Here is a 12145-nt window from a genome sequence, read left to right on the forward strand (position 1 = left end):
TGACTATTTCAAGCCGTTATAGTTACCTTGGGCCTAATAGGGTTGCCGTGATGTGGCGATCCCGTGATATAGAGCACAATATAAGATCCACAATAATTATATCGTTGTATATCGTGAGTTTTATGCTTCGTTCTTTTCTGATGTTCATGGAGTAACGAAAGCACAATACTTATGGTTGTAAACGAACAGTTAGTACCGATCAAATTGGTGCTCCACAAAATGTTTCTGGAGTCACTGATGGCACGGGTGGTTCTTTGACATTCTAAGTTTGGTCGTGCGTAAAATTATTTAAGAATGCTGTGTGTGCGACTGACTGTTATAGAGTATAAAGTTTCAACAATTAGAATACATTTTGCAGGCTTATGTTGAGTGAACTCTATTGAGCCATATCTATTCACACTGGTTAGCGCAGCGAAAGCGCAAACACTGTACAATAACATTGTGAAATGCAATTACATGATATCGTATTGCATTGCATCGTGAAAAACTATATCACGGCAACACTGGTGTGTTTCAACCTTGGGTGGCACTTGCCAAGGAGACTCAGAGGGCTCTGTTTCTATCTCTGGCACGCACTCACCACTCACTCGAGCCACGCCGAGGATGCAACTCGAGTTAGAAAGAGAAAGATCCAGACGGAGAACAACAACAATTCACATGAAAGAGCCCGGGACTCTACAAGTTGACGCGCGTCTTCCCAGACAGGCAACACCTCCTGTGTGTGTTTCTGGAGCGCATTAATTGCTGTAACGATGTGCGGAGGGACACTCGACCCATTACAAAAAAAAAACAACAAGAAAAAGATGACCCACAAAAAGAACCATCGGACTCAAGAGAGAGAGAGAGAGAGAAACAGAATCTCTTTTTTAGTTCGGTAGGAGGGGCAGTCAGCCTCGAAAGGGCAGCAGGGGCATGCTTCACATTGCTTAATGGGTGGAAGGTCACACTGGCATTGAAAAGGGTGAATCCTCTTGTGAGAAGTTGTTTCCATTGAGGTCGGCTTTTAATGTTTTTCAGAGGGTGACTTAGGGCTACTAATGAGAGTTTAAAGACAAAGGGAGGGGGGTGGGAAACAGAAGTTGCCATAACGCGTAGCGGAGTAACTACCGCAGAGATGAAGTAAAGAAGAAAATGTCAAGTAATTAGAAGACGAAAAAGTGTCTCAACACACGATGTATACGCCTCGAACTCCATCTGTTTGCTTTCAATTAAGCAGCTGCTATTAGAATTCCTGGCCTGTGCCACCGAATCTTAAGTTTTGCAAAGTAAACCTGGCCCGCAGAATATTTCACATTCTTTTGTAATTTATGATCTGATAAGTGATAACCCGTCTGGCCAGTAGCGGAAGCCGGGAGCAGGGACCCCTCGGGGTTGACCCAACCTCCAACTCACCTCCTGCATCTAAGCGAGCGATCTTTTCATTAACCCTTTATAAATCACACATGTCGAGAATTAGGCACGCTGCATTGTTTAATTGCAGACTCCTCCTTACCAGTGCAGTTGCTACTATCGCGTTGCTCGCCTCACATTTGTTCGCCTTAAGCTAATGAATATGATTAACAACACTCATAATAATTTACAGCCCTTTGTCAATCTACTGCTGGATGAAAGCCTCTCCCCATGCCGTGGCCACTCACACAGGAGTTGTTCGACCATACTTCATCACAACGGTCAGTGCCGGTTGGTGAATGGGTTGGGGGAGGGCATCCAGGATTCGTTTCATATATCAATCACCCCTGATGTTAGCCGTGGCCGGGAATTGAACTCAGGTCGCCGGGTTCATAGCGCAGTGTGAGAACCGCTGACACCGTCGCTCCCCACCGAGAAATATAATTATTTTGTTGTTTTATTGTATTTTTGTTATGGCTCTGAATTATATTTGACTTTGTTTTTCTTCATCCTATTCCAGTGTATTGATGCCCTTCATGTCGTCTAATGATCCCGAGCTGCTCATGCACGGAGGTGATCGCCCCCTTTTAATTGGAGAGTCTGGTTTTACTACGAGTTTGGAATCGTTACAGGTTTGGGAAGAAAATGTATATTCGTGTGTTTAGTGATGACAGCGGTCTCTTCTCAGTCACTGACTTCAGGGTAAATCACAGCATGGGCAATGCGAGCATTCAGTTGAAACTGATTGCGCGGTGGCTTTAAAGCCTCCTATAATGGCGCTCGTGTCTTGGCTAATTGGGTTATCAAATGAGAATATATATATTTAAAGGCAATGATTATCTACCTGTGACGTTTTCAACATCGGTCCGTGGCTGCTCTTGCACATTGTGATTTGGGATCTGATGCAAGGAGGGCTCATTTGACACAATCACCTGGAATGTGTGTATGTTGAACTTCTTTCGCACCGTACGCAGCTGTAGCCAACCGTGCTCATCAGAGGGGTTGAGCCTGGATAATTATATGAATGATGGTACAGAATTGACAGCCCTTTGTCGATCCATAGAGGCATCCACTCACCATTTCAGTCGCATGCGTTGATGGACCATACTTCACCACAATTGTCAGTGCGGTTTTGCGACGGAGGTGGGAGTCCTAGGACGGGTTCAGATGTCACTCGCCACTGATGTCAGCCGTGGCTGGGAATATCGCTCACGTGGCTGGGTTCATAGTGCGGTCCGCTAAGCACTGTGCCACTGCTCCACCCTGATGCCGCACAATGCAGCAAAATCCATTGTTGTGCTGTGCTTCTACGCTCTCCGCCTCCACCAACCTGCCGCATTGACCAGCATGGTGAAATGCAGTCAGGTTACCACCACAATCTGCATGGCGCGCAGAGGCTCTCATCCAGCGGTGACGGATTGCCAAAGGACTGCACACGTAAACATGAGGGCACGTCTCCCTTCTTCGGACTTGCCAATAAAATATAAAGCGAGGTGCTTCGATGGGGGACAAGAGCCAGCGAACTTTACACTTGGTGAGCAGCACTGCCCTGCTCCGCATGGCCAGTTCCAAAGCATTCTATTGCTGCAGGGCAAACGAGGGCGAAGGCGCAGCCCTGCAAGTGCTCGCTCACCCCACTGCTGGCGGAAGGGCCTGCCCTCGAGCGAAGTCTAGAGAGTGCCTCTGAAGGCTATTTGGTCTACATCTCCACGGCAGCTAAGATGTCTCGGAAGGCATGAGATTAGCAGTTCTTACACCCCACCACCTGCCACCATTGGACGGTATTCACATCCATATTGTAACGTTGCATTGAACGGCGTTGCCACAAATTGCTGAAGGCAGATATAAAGAGTTAGCTTATACAAATAATAAATAGCACAACCGATTATGGAAATGGAGATTGCTTGATTAAATCTAAGAGCCAAACGTCCAATTGATGGCGTTTATTTTCTTTAAGAAATGGCTCGTAAATGTAAGCCAGTCGGGCTGCGTGCCGTGGCGTGGGTGAATTATCACGCTCCCTAATTACAAACATGCTAACCCTGGTCGCCACAGTCAGTTGTGGGGTTTTACACATATATATAAAAGAACCCTTTCTTGCAACAACAACAAAAACGCCCATTGGTGTCTGATGACATACAGATACCGAAAGCTTCGGCCAGTGTATTATCGTAAGTGATCAGGCAACCACTGCCCCCATTAACATTACGCAGTCGTGTATCTTACCCTTCTGGTGGAACTCTTATATCAATGTGCAATGGCATTACAATTCTACGGAGCTTCGAAATTAAACTCGGGGAAAAAAGACGCTTAAATGAAAAGGACTGAAATATTATGTTACCCCAGTGATGTCCTAAATGGCTTTGGCAGGAAAAAAAGTGGCTTAGCCACATTTCCTTTCTTAATAATGCATTAGCCTATTTTATGCGTCTTAATTGTTATTATTAAACTCTATAGGATTCATAAAAGTTGCCCTGAGCCAGTGCGTCCTGTTGGAAGATCCCTTAAATACTTTACACTGAGCAATTACCATCTCAGATCCCAAGAGTTGACCAGAGTCCCTTACATGCAAATGACGAATGATTATTATGCTGTAGAATGGCTTCTCCCGAAGAAGGAATCCTTAATTATTAATTATGCATAATTCACATTACATTACTGATGATTTCACTGCGCTGCAATAACGTGTTAATGTGATTATGCCAGGAGGTTAATTCAATGACCGCTATATTCAGTAGCCGAGCTCTGCCAGTCGTTAACAGCAATAGCAGTTTGGGTGCCATGCGTTCTGGGTGATATTTTACACTTAATTCAGAGTGTCATATTGCACACGTTTGGCACGGATAGGTTGCGGTAATGGAATTGCGTATACTAAAGGCACATTAAGCTTTGAGCTGGGGAAAAAATAAAAATAATAAATAACATCATAACCAAAACAGAAACACAATACGAAAAGCCGCAGCTGTAAAATTGAAATACACCATGTGCTGTATCATACCTGGCCCCATGTGTAATCCCAACTGCGCACTGTAGACATGATTTATTAACAGAGACGCAATCACTGAAGTACAGACCGGATTCTAATTACCGCGTGGCAATGCAAAGCAAAGAGCTGAAAACGTTAAACCAAAAATGCGCATTGGCAGGTGAAGAAGAAGATTAATATTTATCGTTTCAATCACTATTTTAGTTATTTTTGTGTTTTCCCCTTTTACTACGAAGGCTTCTAACAGCTGGTCTTGTCTGGACCTGGAACTGGAACGGCACCGGTCTCAGGGAATTGATTGAAGGAAATAAAAAATGTGAAAGAAAAATTTCACCGGTCATTTTCGTTGGCAATCACATCGAAAGCTGAACAGGAATTCCACAGACACTGATTGCTGTGCCTCTGGTAGTATTTCACTGTCTGTGAGCATTAGTCATACGATTACATTAACCATGCTTACATTTTGATCTTACAGTTAAAGGTGCAGCCCCGCAATTGCCTGCTCATGGCACTGCTGACAGAAGAGTCTCCACTCTAAGGAAGTTTATCGAGCCCATTTGGAGGGTATTTGGCCTATTCTTTCATACCGTACAGATTTTTTGGAAGAGATGGGAGTACCAACACACTTTACCCCGTCGCACACAACAGGCTGATCAAACAAGTGCGGTGTGCTGTTGGGTGGACGTGGGTGTTGGGGGTTGGCGATTTAAGAAACCTGCCCATTGTGTCAACTGCCACGCCAGGAGATGGAACCGGTGACCTCTGGGTCGCAGTCGCATTGCGCTGACCATGAAACCACGGCAGCGTTTACTAAAATTGCAGAGCTTTGAAAGGTGAACAAAAATAACCTTACATCACGGTCTTGGACATGGTTGCATTATTTAGTTTACACAGCTGACGAATTATAAATGTAGCATCTGTTCGATGTGGTTAATGAAAGCAAGAAAGCTTATTGGTGACCAGAACATAGTATTATTCTTGTCATCACGCCACTCCATATGTGTTACACTTCATACACCAGTCGATCAGCGTGTCACATGTGTGTGGTCAAGTGTGGGAACTCCAAATCCATTCCAAGGTCTCTGGCCTTCGTGGAAGAGTAGGCCAACAGTGGTATGAGGAAACAGTTGGAGGGCTTCACCTGTACCTTTACACTGTGTAACCATCGTTGCTGTAGATTATTCCAGTGCCCCTGACGGTCTGTGCTCATGGCTATAAACTATCCATTGCCTCCACAATGCCCGTTTGGTGAAGTTACGCAGGGAGTGAGATTTTACACACGGCGATCTGTCAATACAAATCCATAAGGCATCCTTCCCTTCACGTAAATTTAGCAAATAGTGACAATTATTCGCTATGACAAACAATTGTCCAGTTGCAAACTCTATTGGCTGTCTATTTGCGTGCCCAAATATCAATTTTCCTGGTTCTTTCGGTAAAGTCACGTAGAAGGGAAGAAATAAAATATTAATAATAAAACATAATAAAATAATTCTCACGACGTTTCGGCGACAGCGTCGCCTCGACAGACCTGGTCTTCACCTGAGGACGGCTGCTTGTGTTGTGGCCGAAACGTCGTGAGAATTATTTTATTTGTTTTATTTTTATTATTTTATTACTTCTCTTCTACGTGACTTTACCGAAAGAACCAGGAAGATGAATCCCTGCAGTCACGAAAGCTTTAAATCGAAATTCAAATATCCATTGTCTTATTTGTGTCCTCTGTCTCTAGTCTATCGTGTGTTGTGATCCTGGACAGATTTTATAATGGAATATTTCATGGTTATAAAGGGTTCTTACAGAATGAGCATTCGTCAAAAATAAAGGTATCAAAAGAAACATGTTGTTTTAGATGTCAAGACATTGAAATGTTTTAACAAGAACAATCCTCAAAGAAATGTCACTCTTTTCAGCTTACTCCGCAAAGTATGCATAGATTAAGCGTTGGCACTGCTTGTAATTAGAGCAGACTTTATATTTGACTAGATCAACATATTATTTCTTCCCCTTGGTTCCCAAGCCTCACGACCACATGTTGGCCAATCCCAGCCCTAGTTCCCAAGGGATGATGATTAGGCCACAGATTTCCCCCGACGGCAAGGAGTGGGTGCAGGGGGAAGGGGTGTGGGGTGTGGGGTGGTGGGTGTGGGGTGGTGGGTGTGGGGTGGTGGGTGTGGGGTGGTGGGTGTGGGCTTGAGCGGACACGGAGATGCGATCTCGCGCCAGAGATGATCGTGTCACGTGCCTGATGCCTCGCTTGACACAGTTGGTTGTTTTTGCGCGGATTTCTCTTCGCCTCGTTGCTCTACCTTTTATTTTGATTGAAGCTTTTTTTCCCACGTTGGTGACCGAGATCACAATCGCAAATTAGACTCATCCTGGTCCCGTGAGTTCTCACCTGGTTAAAACAAATAAACTTGACTTCACTTGCGTTCAAATCAAGTGCAATAGGGGGTGTGTGCGGGGGGGATAGGCTGCGTGGGTGTGGAGGACTTTCACCCGTCTGAATTGCAAAACGCTCCCTTCGCCAAACCCGGAATTAAAATGAAATACCACCGCAAAACCGATTAAAAAAAAAACACATCAAATAGGAAACATCAAATAGGAAGAGAAGAGACCCGGGCGCTGAGCAGCAAAGACAAAAACCCCGAGCAGAAACGACGAGAGAGGTGATGATCGAGAAGCGATGACGGAAGAGCAGCTCCAAGGGCTCTCCCCTTGTTGATGTTGGCAATCGCGGGGCCACGGCGCGTCGACACTGAACAAGCAGCCCACTTGACACGAGAGGCGAAAGCGAGCGGTGAAATAAGCCACGGCAGGTAAACGTCAAGCGGCGAGCAAGACCGCCTTGCGTACGTGAGAGCCGTTGCCAAGGGATTCAATCTGGCTTTGAGCAATTGTCCTTCACAAGTTGGGGCCCGGGTGTGGTCGAGGTGGGCGCGGGGAAATATCTCTCAATCCATGGGCTCGCAAGGCCTATGCGAACAAATTCACATTTAAAAAATATTTCTCAATTATTTTAAAATGTTCAATGATTGAAAATGTCGATTAGAATTGGCAAAGCATGTTTTTTTGTAATTAAACGGTGTCATTTTGTTCCACCCGTGATTATTCGTGAATGTGGGTTTATGCGCGCATGAATATATATTTAAAAATACAGCTCGGGGTGAGTGCATTTTCCACTAATTGCAGATTGCAAACATTGACCTACAATAACATTATATTTTTAAATTATTCTGACACCAATTAATATTAAGCCGCGGCGTTTAAAATAGTACCAGAGATAGGGTGACTCGATCCAGATCTGGGATGTAAGCCAATAATTGCAGCTCTTAAAAATGTATCCTTTAACCACCACTTCTCTCCATCATTTCAAACACTGACTCGTCATGTTGGCATTTACTTTTTGGGCGATTCAATTAAATTCAAACTGACCGCCTGTACATTCTAAAACAAACTTTGAAATGCATACTTTGGATTCCTCCCCCCCCCCCCCATCAAAGCTGCCTTTGTAGCTTCGTTCGCTGTCTTGGCAGTGCTTCCTCTTCCGTGCATACCTGCAGCAAACACCTGTGGTTCATGAAAGATCATACACCATTATCTAACCGCTAGCTTTGTTCAGCATTAAGCCCTATCGATAACTTCCACCTGCGACACGCAGCGCCAACATCACCGCCTCTCCCAAACCCTCTCCGTCTGCCTCTCACTCTCCCCGTCTTTCACACTCTTCTTCTCACTTCTTGGCAGCGGAGTTTTTCACGGAAAAATCTGAATCTGGCAACTTTTACAAAAATGCTAATCGTGTATTGCATCCAACAAAAAAAGAGATGGGCTGTGACAAAAAATACAAATAAGTGGGACGAAATTATTATTTATTTACTTTTACATTTCAACTCTGAATGTTTGACTGCTCACGATGACTTCACATGTAGGAGGTAATTTTAATTGATGCCATTATAGCAACAACAAAAAAGTTGTTTTTTCTTGTATGTCAAAGGTGGCAGGGCATGCAATGCTTTCAGCAGTACTGGTGCCAAACCTAAGCCTGTAATGCAACCAGATATTTTTTGTGAGTCTGCAGACTTCTCTCCGAGTGCGTGTACATGTGTAATTGCATGTGAAAATGAGGGCAAGAGAAGTTTTGTAAGGGCTTAGTTTGATCACGGCTTACGGCCATGGCTACACGTTGTACCACGTGATCGCTTAACCGCAATGCAAATAGCCCTGTGCATCTTGACGAAATAAACCAGGCTAAGCGGCCAGCACTGTATACGCAAGTACTTTGTGAAGAGGGACGACTGCCAAAGCCAATATGGTTTCTCAGAGGCAAAATTCGGTCCGAGTCATTCGTGTGGAGTCTTTTGGGCATTCTGCCCTCGCTGTAAAAACAAAAGCAACTCTAATCAAGGGATCGAGGCTGCTTGTCGCAAATGTAATTGCATTTGGACGATGTGATGATCACTTTAATCTCACTCCATCATTGTCACAATCATCAACACGAGCAGCACAAACAGTCCATGGCGACTCCATCAGTGCTCGCTCATAGATTCTGTAAGCTCACATCTGGTCGATTGGAAGTGGGTGAATGACAAGTTTAAATTTACGCGATCTAACCCGAAAAACGTTGTCATGAGTAATATGGGTCGCGAAAGCCTACTTGTTAGATATTTAAATATTTTTGCAATATGCTTTCTCACGTGAAAAGTGAAATATCTCCTTTAATTTATTGTGGCCTAAAAACATTTTTGAGATTCGGTTCGTCGGCATTAAGGAGCCACGATCACACCCAGGGTACATCCTAAAAACATATCTCTATCGATCATCATCCACAGACATCATTATTTATGTTCAGCAACATTTTACGTGCCTGTCGTAAAATCGGTGTGTGTAGATGTTCACGGTCGTGCTGCTGTGTAGCCTTCCGACGTGTGTTGGGTCGTACCGCGTGCCGATCGGCAGGATGTCCGATATTTCACGTGTTCCTAAAGCTCCCCGAACGCGGAGCAAGACATCAAACATCGTGCCAAAAAAAATCACCACCGCAGCGTGGTGAAATCTCTTCGTTGAGAATTGGCAAAAAAATTCTACGGGATGTCACTTGTATATCCAGATTCAGCCTTCGCATGGAATCCGAGATTCCACGCACAGCTCACCTTGCTCGGATTAATTTTGTAAATATCACGAAACAAAACTTCGGGGCGAAACTTAAACGTTGCAGGTCCGGTGAAATCGGATGCGCTCGTCTCCACGACGCGAAGTAGGCGAAGCGAGGGTTAAATGGATTTTTTCCCTCCGAAATCTCTCAAAGAATGTACATCCGTGAGAGGCTCTCGAGCCAAAACGCTGCGGCTGAGACAGAAGAGGAGGTGCTTTGTGCGAGCGCACGGATCTTGGGTGCACGCCTGCAAAGAGCACGCACCTATAATCACTTACATCTGTTTACCCTGGGACTCTCTTTGCATTTGCCTTGTCCTAACATTACCAAGGGGGAGGGAGGCGTGGGGGGGAAAATAGAGGCTGGAGTTCAGAGGGAATTGGGAAGGGTGAGAAGGAGGAGGAGAGGGGAACAGGAGAGAAGATGGGGGGGGGGGGGGTGCTCACGATCTTTTGCCTTGTCGAGTGGGATTGCAGTCGCTCAACCGGGCAAGGCTCCGTGCGTGTTGTTTGTTTTATTCTTCCTCCGGCTCAGACGCAGGGGCTGCTCTTAGGATGCAAGACCCTGCATCTAAACCATGCCACTTACCGTAAGCCACCACGCAGCAGCATGTGCCCTAAGACGACAAAACGACAGGATATTTTCAAAGTTCGTAGGTTGTCGCGGATGCGCCGCTGTGCGGCTCCAGACGATGAGTGTTTGGGTTGTGGCCACTTGTTGTTCGGCACGATGTCCGACGCTTTGTTCCACGTGCTCCGGCAGCGTCTTCTCAAAGCGAACTGAAGAAGCTCCCAGCACGTGGAGCGGAACGTCGGACACCGTGCCGAACAGCACACGCGTGCGCGACCAACCGTGAACACACGCAGCAGAGAGCTGTGGAATGGTTAACAACTTTCCAAAAGTGTACGCGCAAAAATAAATGTAACTGAAAGAGGCACAGCACAACGGCTGGAGTAGTTATTTATTTTAATACTTTCCTGGTAAATTATCCCAAGGTCATGACCTCAGTTTGGTATTCATAAATGTTTTTGGCTTGGAGCCCTGATTTATTCATTTCTCGATGGGGTTTTTTTTTCCCCATTGCCACCCCTCAGGCGTGGTTTGTACATGCTTATTAAATGCTAAAATAAACGCCGTATTAAGTCAAATAACCACGTTAATAATGTAACCATGCATCATTTGTCAGTCGCATATTGGAACAGCAGGGGTACCCCTACTGGCAGTTTTCGAAATGTAATTTAAAAATGCTTTGAAATTTCATAAATTGACAGTCGGCGGCAGATTTGCGGAAAGCATTGCCCGTTTACTGAAGGGGGCCTTATTACTTTCCAAAATGAATGTTTTCGTAATGCCAAGTGGGAAAAATAATTGTGAAGTTAATTACAATGTGTTGCTCAAAGCGTTGCTCGTGTTTTTGCTCGGGGAAATAATCCACAGACCAACCTTTGTTATTTCCAGGAAACTCTCAACTGCTTTCTCTTTGGTTAAGAAAATAATAACCTTGAGTTAACTAAAAAAAAACACCGGTAAAGGTGCAGCCCCGCATGTCCTTGCTCCTGCCACCAATGTGGCCGTGGGGTCTCCACTATGGGGGGCTCTAGAGCACCCCCACCCCTTTCCAGAGTACTTTCACCGATGTGTCCATGCTGGTCAGACATGTTTTGGCTGACCATCGAACACAAATCGTCAACGCATCAGTTGCGCTTCAGCAGCCGTCTGGAACGCTCTTCCTTCCGATATTAGAAAGCCACTGGAGCTACGCAACTGTTAAATAATCAAGATTGAAAACTCATTTATTAAGAACCAATTTTTGGTGTTTAGTTTATTATCCTTCCTGCACGTCTCCGATTATCACGGTTGGCTACGTACGATGCGAAATTATTTCAGCAGACATACTAACGACTTGGAAGAGGTGTGAGCACGCATACTTTAGCCTCACCCCACGCGACCTGCCAATCGACTCACCGTGGCTGCATACAAATGTATACTGCCAGGTGGACAGAGGCGGGAGGGGATTTAAGTAACTTGCGTTACTGCTTCAACTAAATGTTGATTAAACAAAAGAGTATACGCTTAAATTTCGATTTAAAGCTTTCATGACTGCAGGGATTCATCTTCTTGGTTCTATCGGTAAAGTCACGCACAAGGGAAATAATCAAATAATAATAAAACATTATAAAATATAAAGTTTTACTTTATTATGTCTCTTGTACGTGACTTTACCGAAAGAACCAAGAAGAGTATATGCTTACTTCATGTACCAAACACCCATCGTCACTATAACCTGTGTAATGCTGTGAACCTTCCGGTGGTTCTGTTATCACTAGTTCATCATCGTCATCGTCATAAGCCATGTTCTGTCCAATGCTGGATGAAGGCCTCCCCACGGCGTCACCATCATTCGAGGTCTCGCGATGCCACAATTCATATCACGCCTGAACGAGCTGATCCATTCACTCCGTCTCCGTGGTGGCCGAGCTCTTCTCTTTCGCTGCCACTCCATCACGATTCCCATCCATCCAGCGATCATCATCCCTTCTCGCTCGCTCAATATGATTGACTTAACTTCTACATGCAATCTCTAATCCATGTTGTCCTCTGTCTTGTGATGCAAT

This window comes from Lethenteron reissneri, chromosome 8, assembly GCF_015708825.2.
Source record: "Lethenteron reissneri isolate LAM-NWPU_2019-01 chromosome 8, ASM1570882v1, whole genome shotgun sequence".
Taxonomy (NCBI): domain Eukaryota; kingdom Metazoa; phylum Chordata; class Hyperoartia; order Petromyzontiformes; family Petromyzontidae; genus Lethenteron; species Lethenteron reissneri.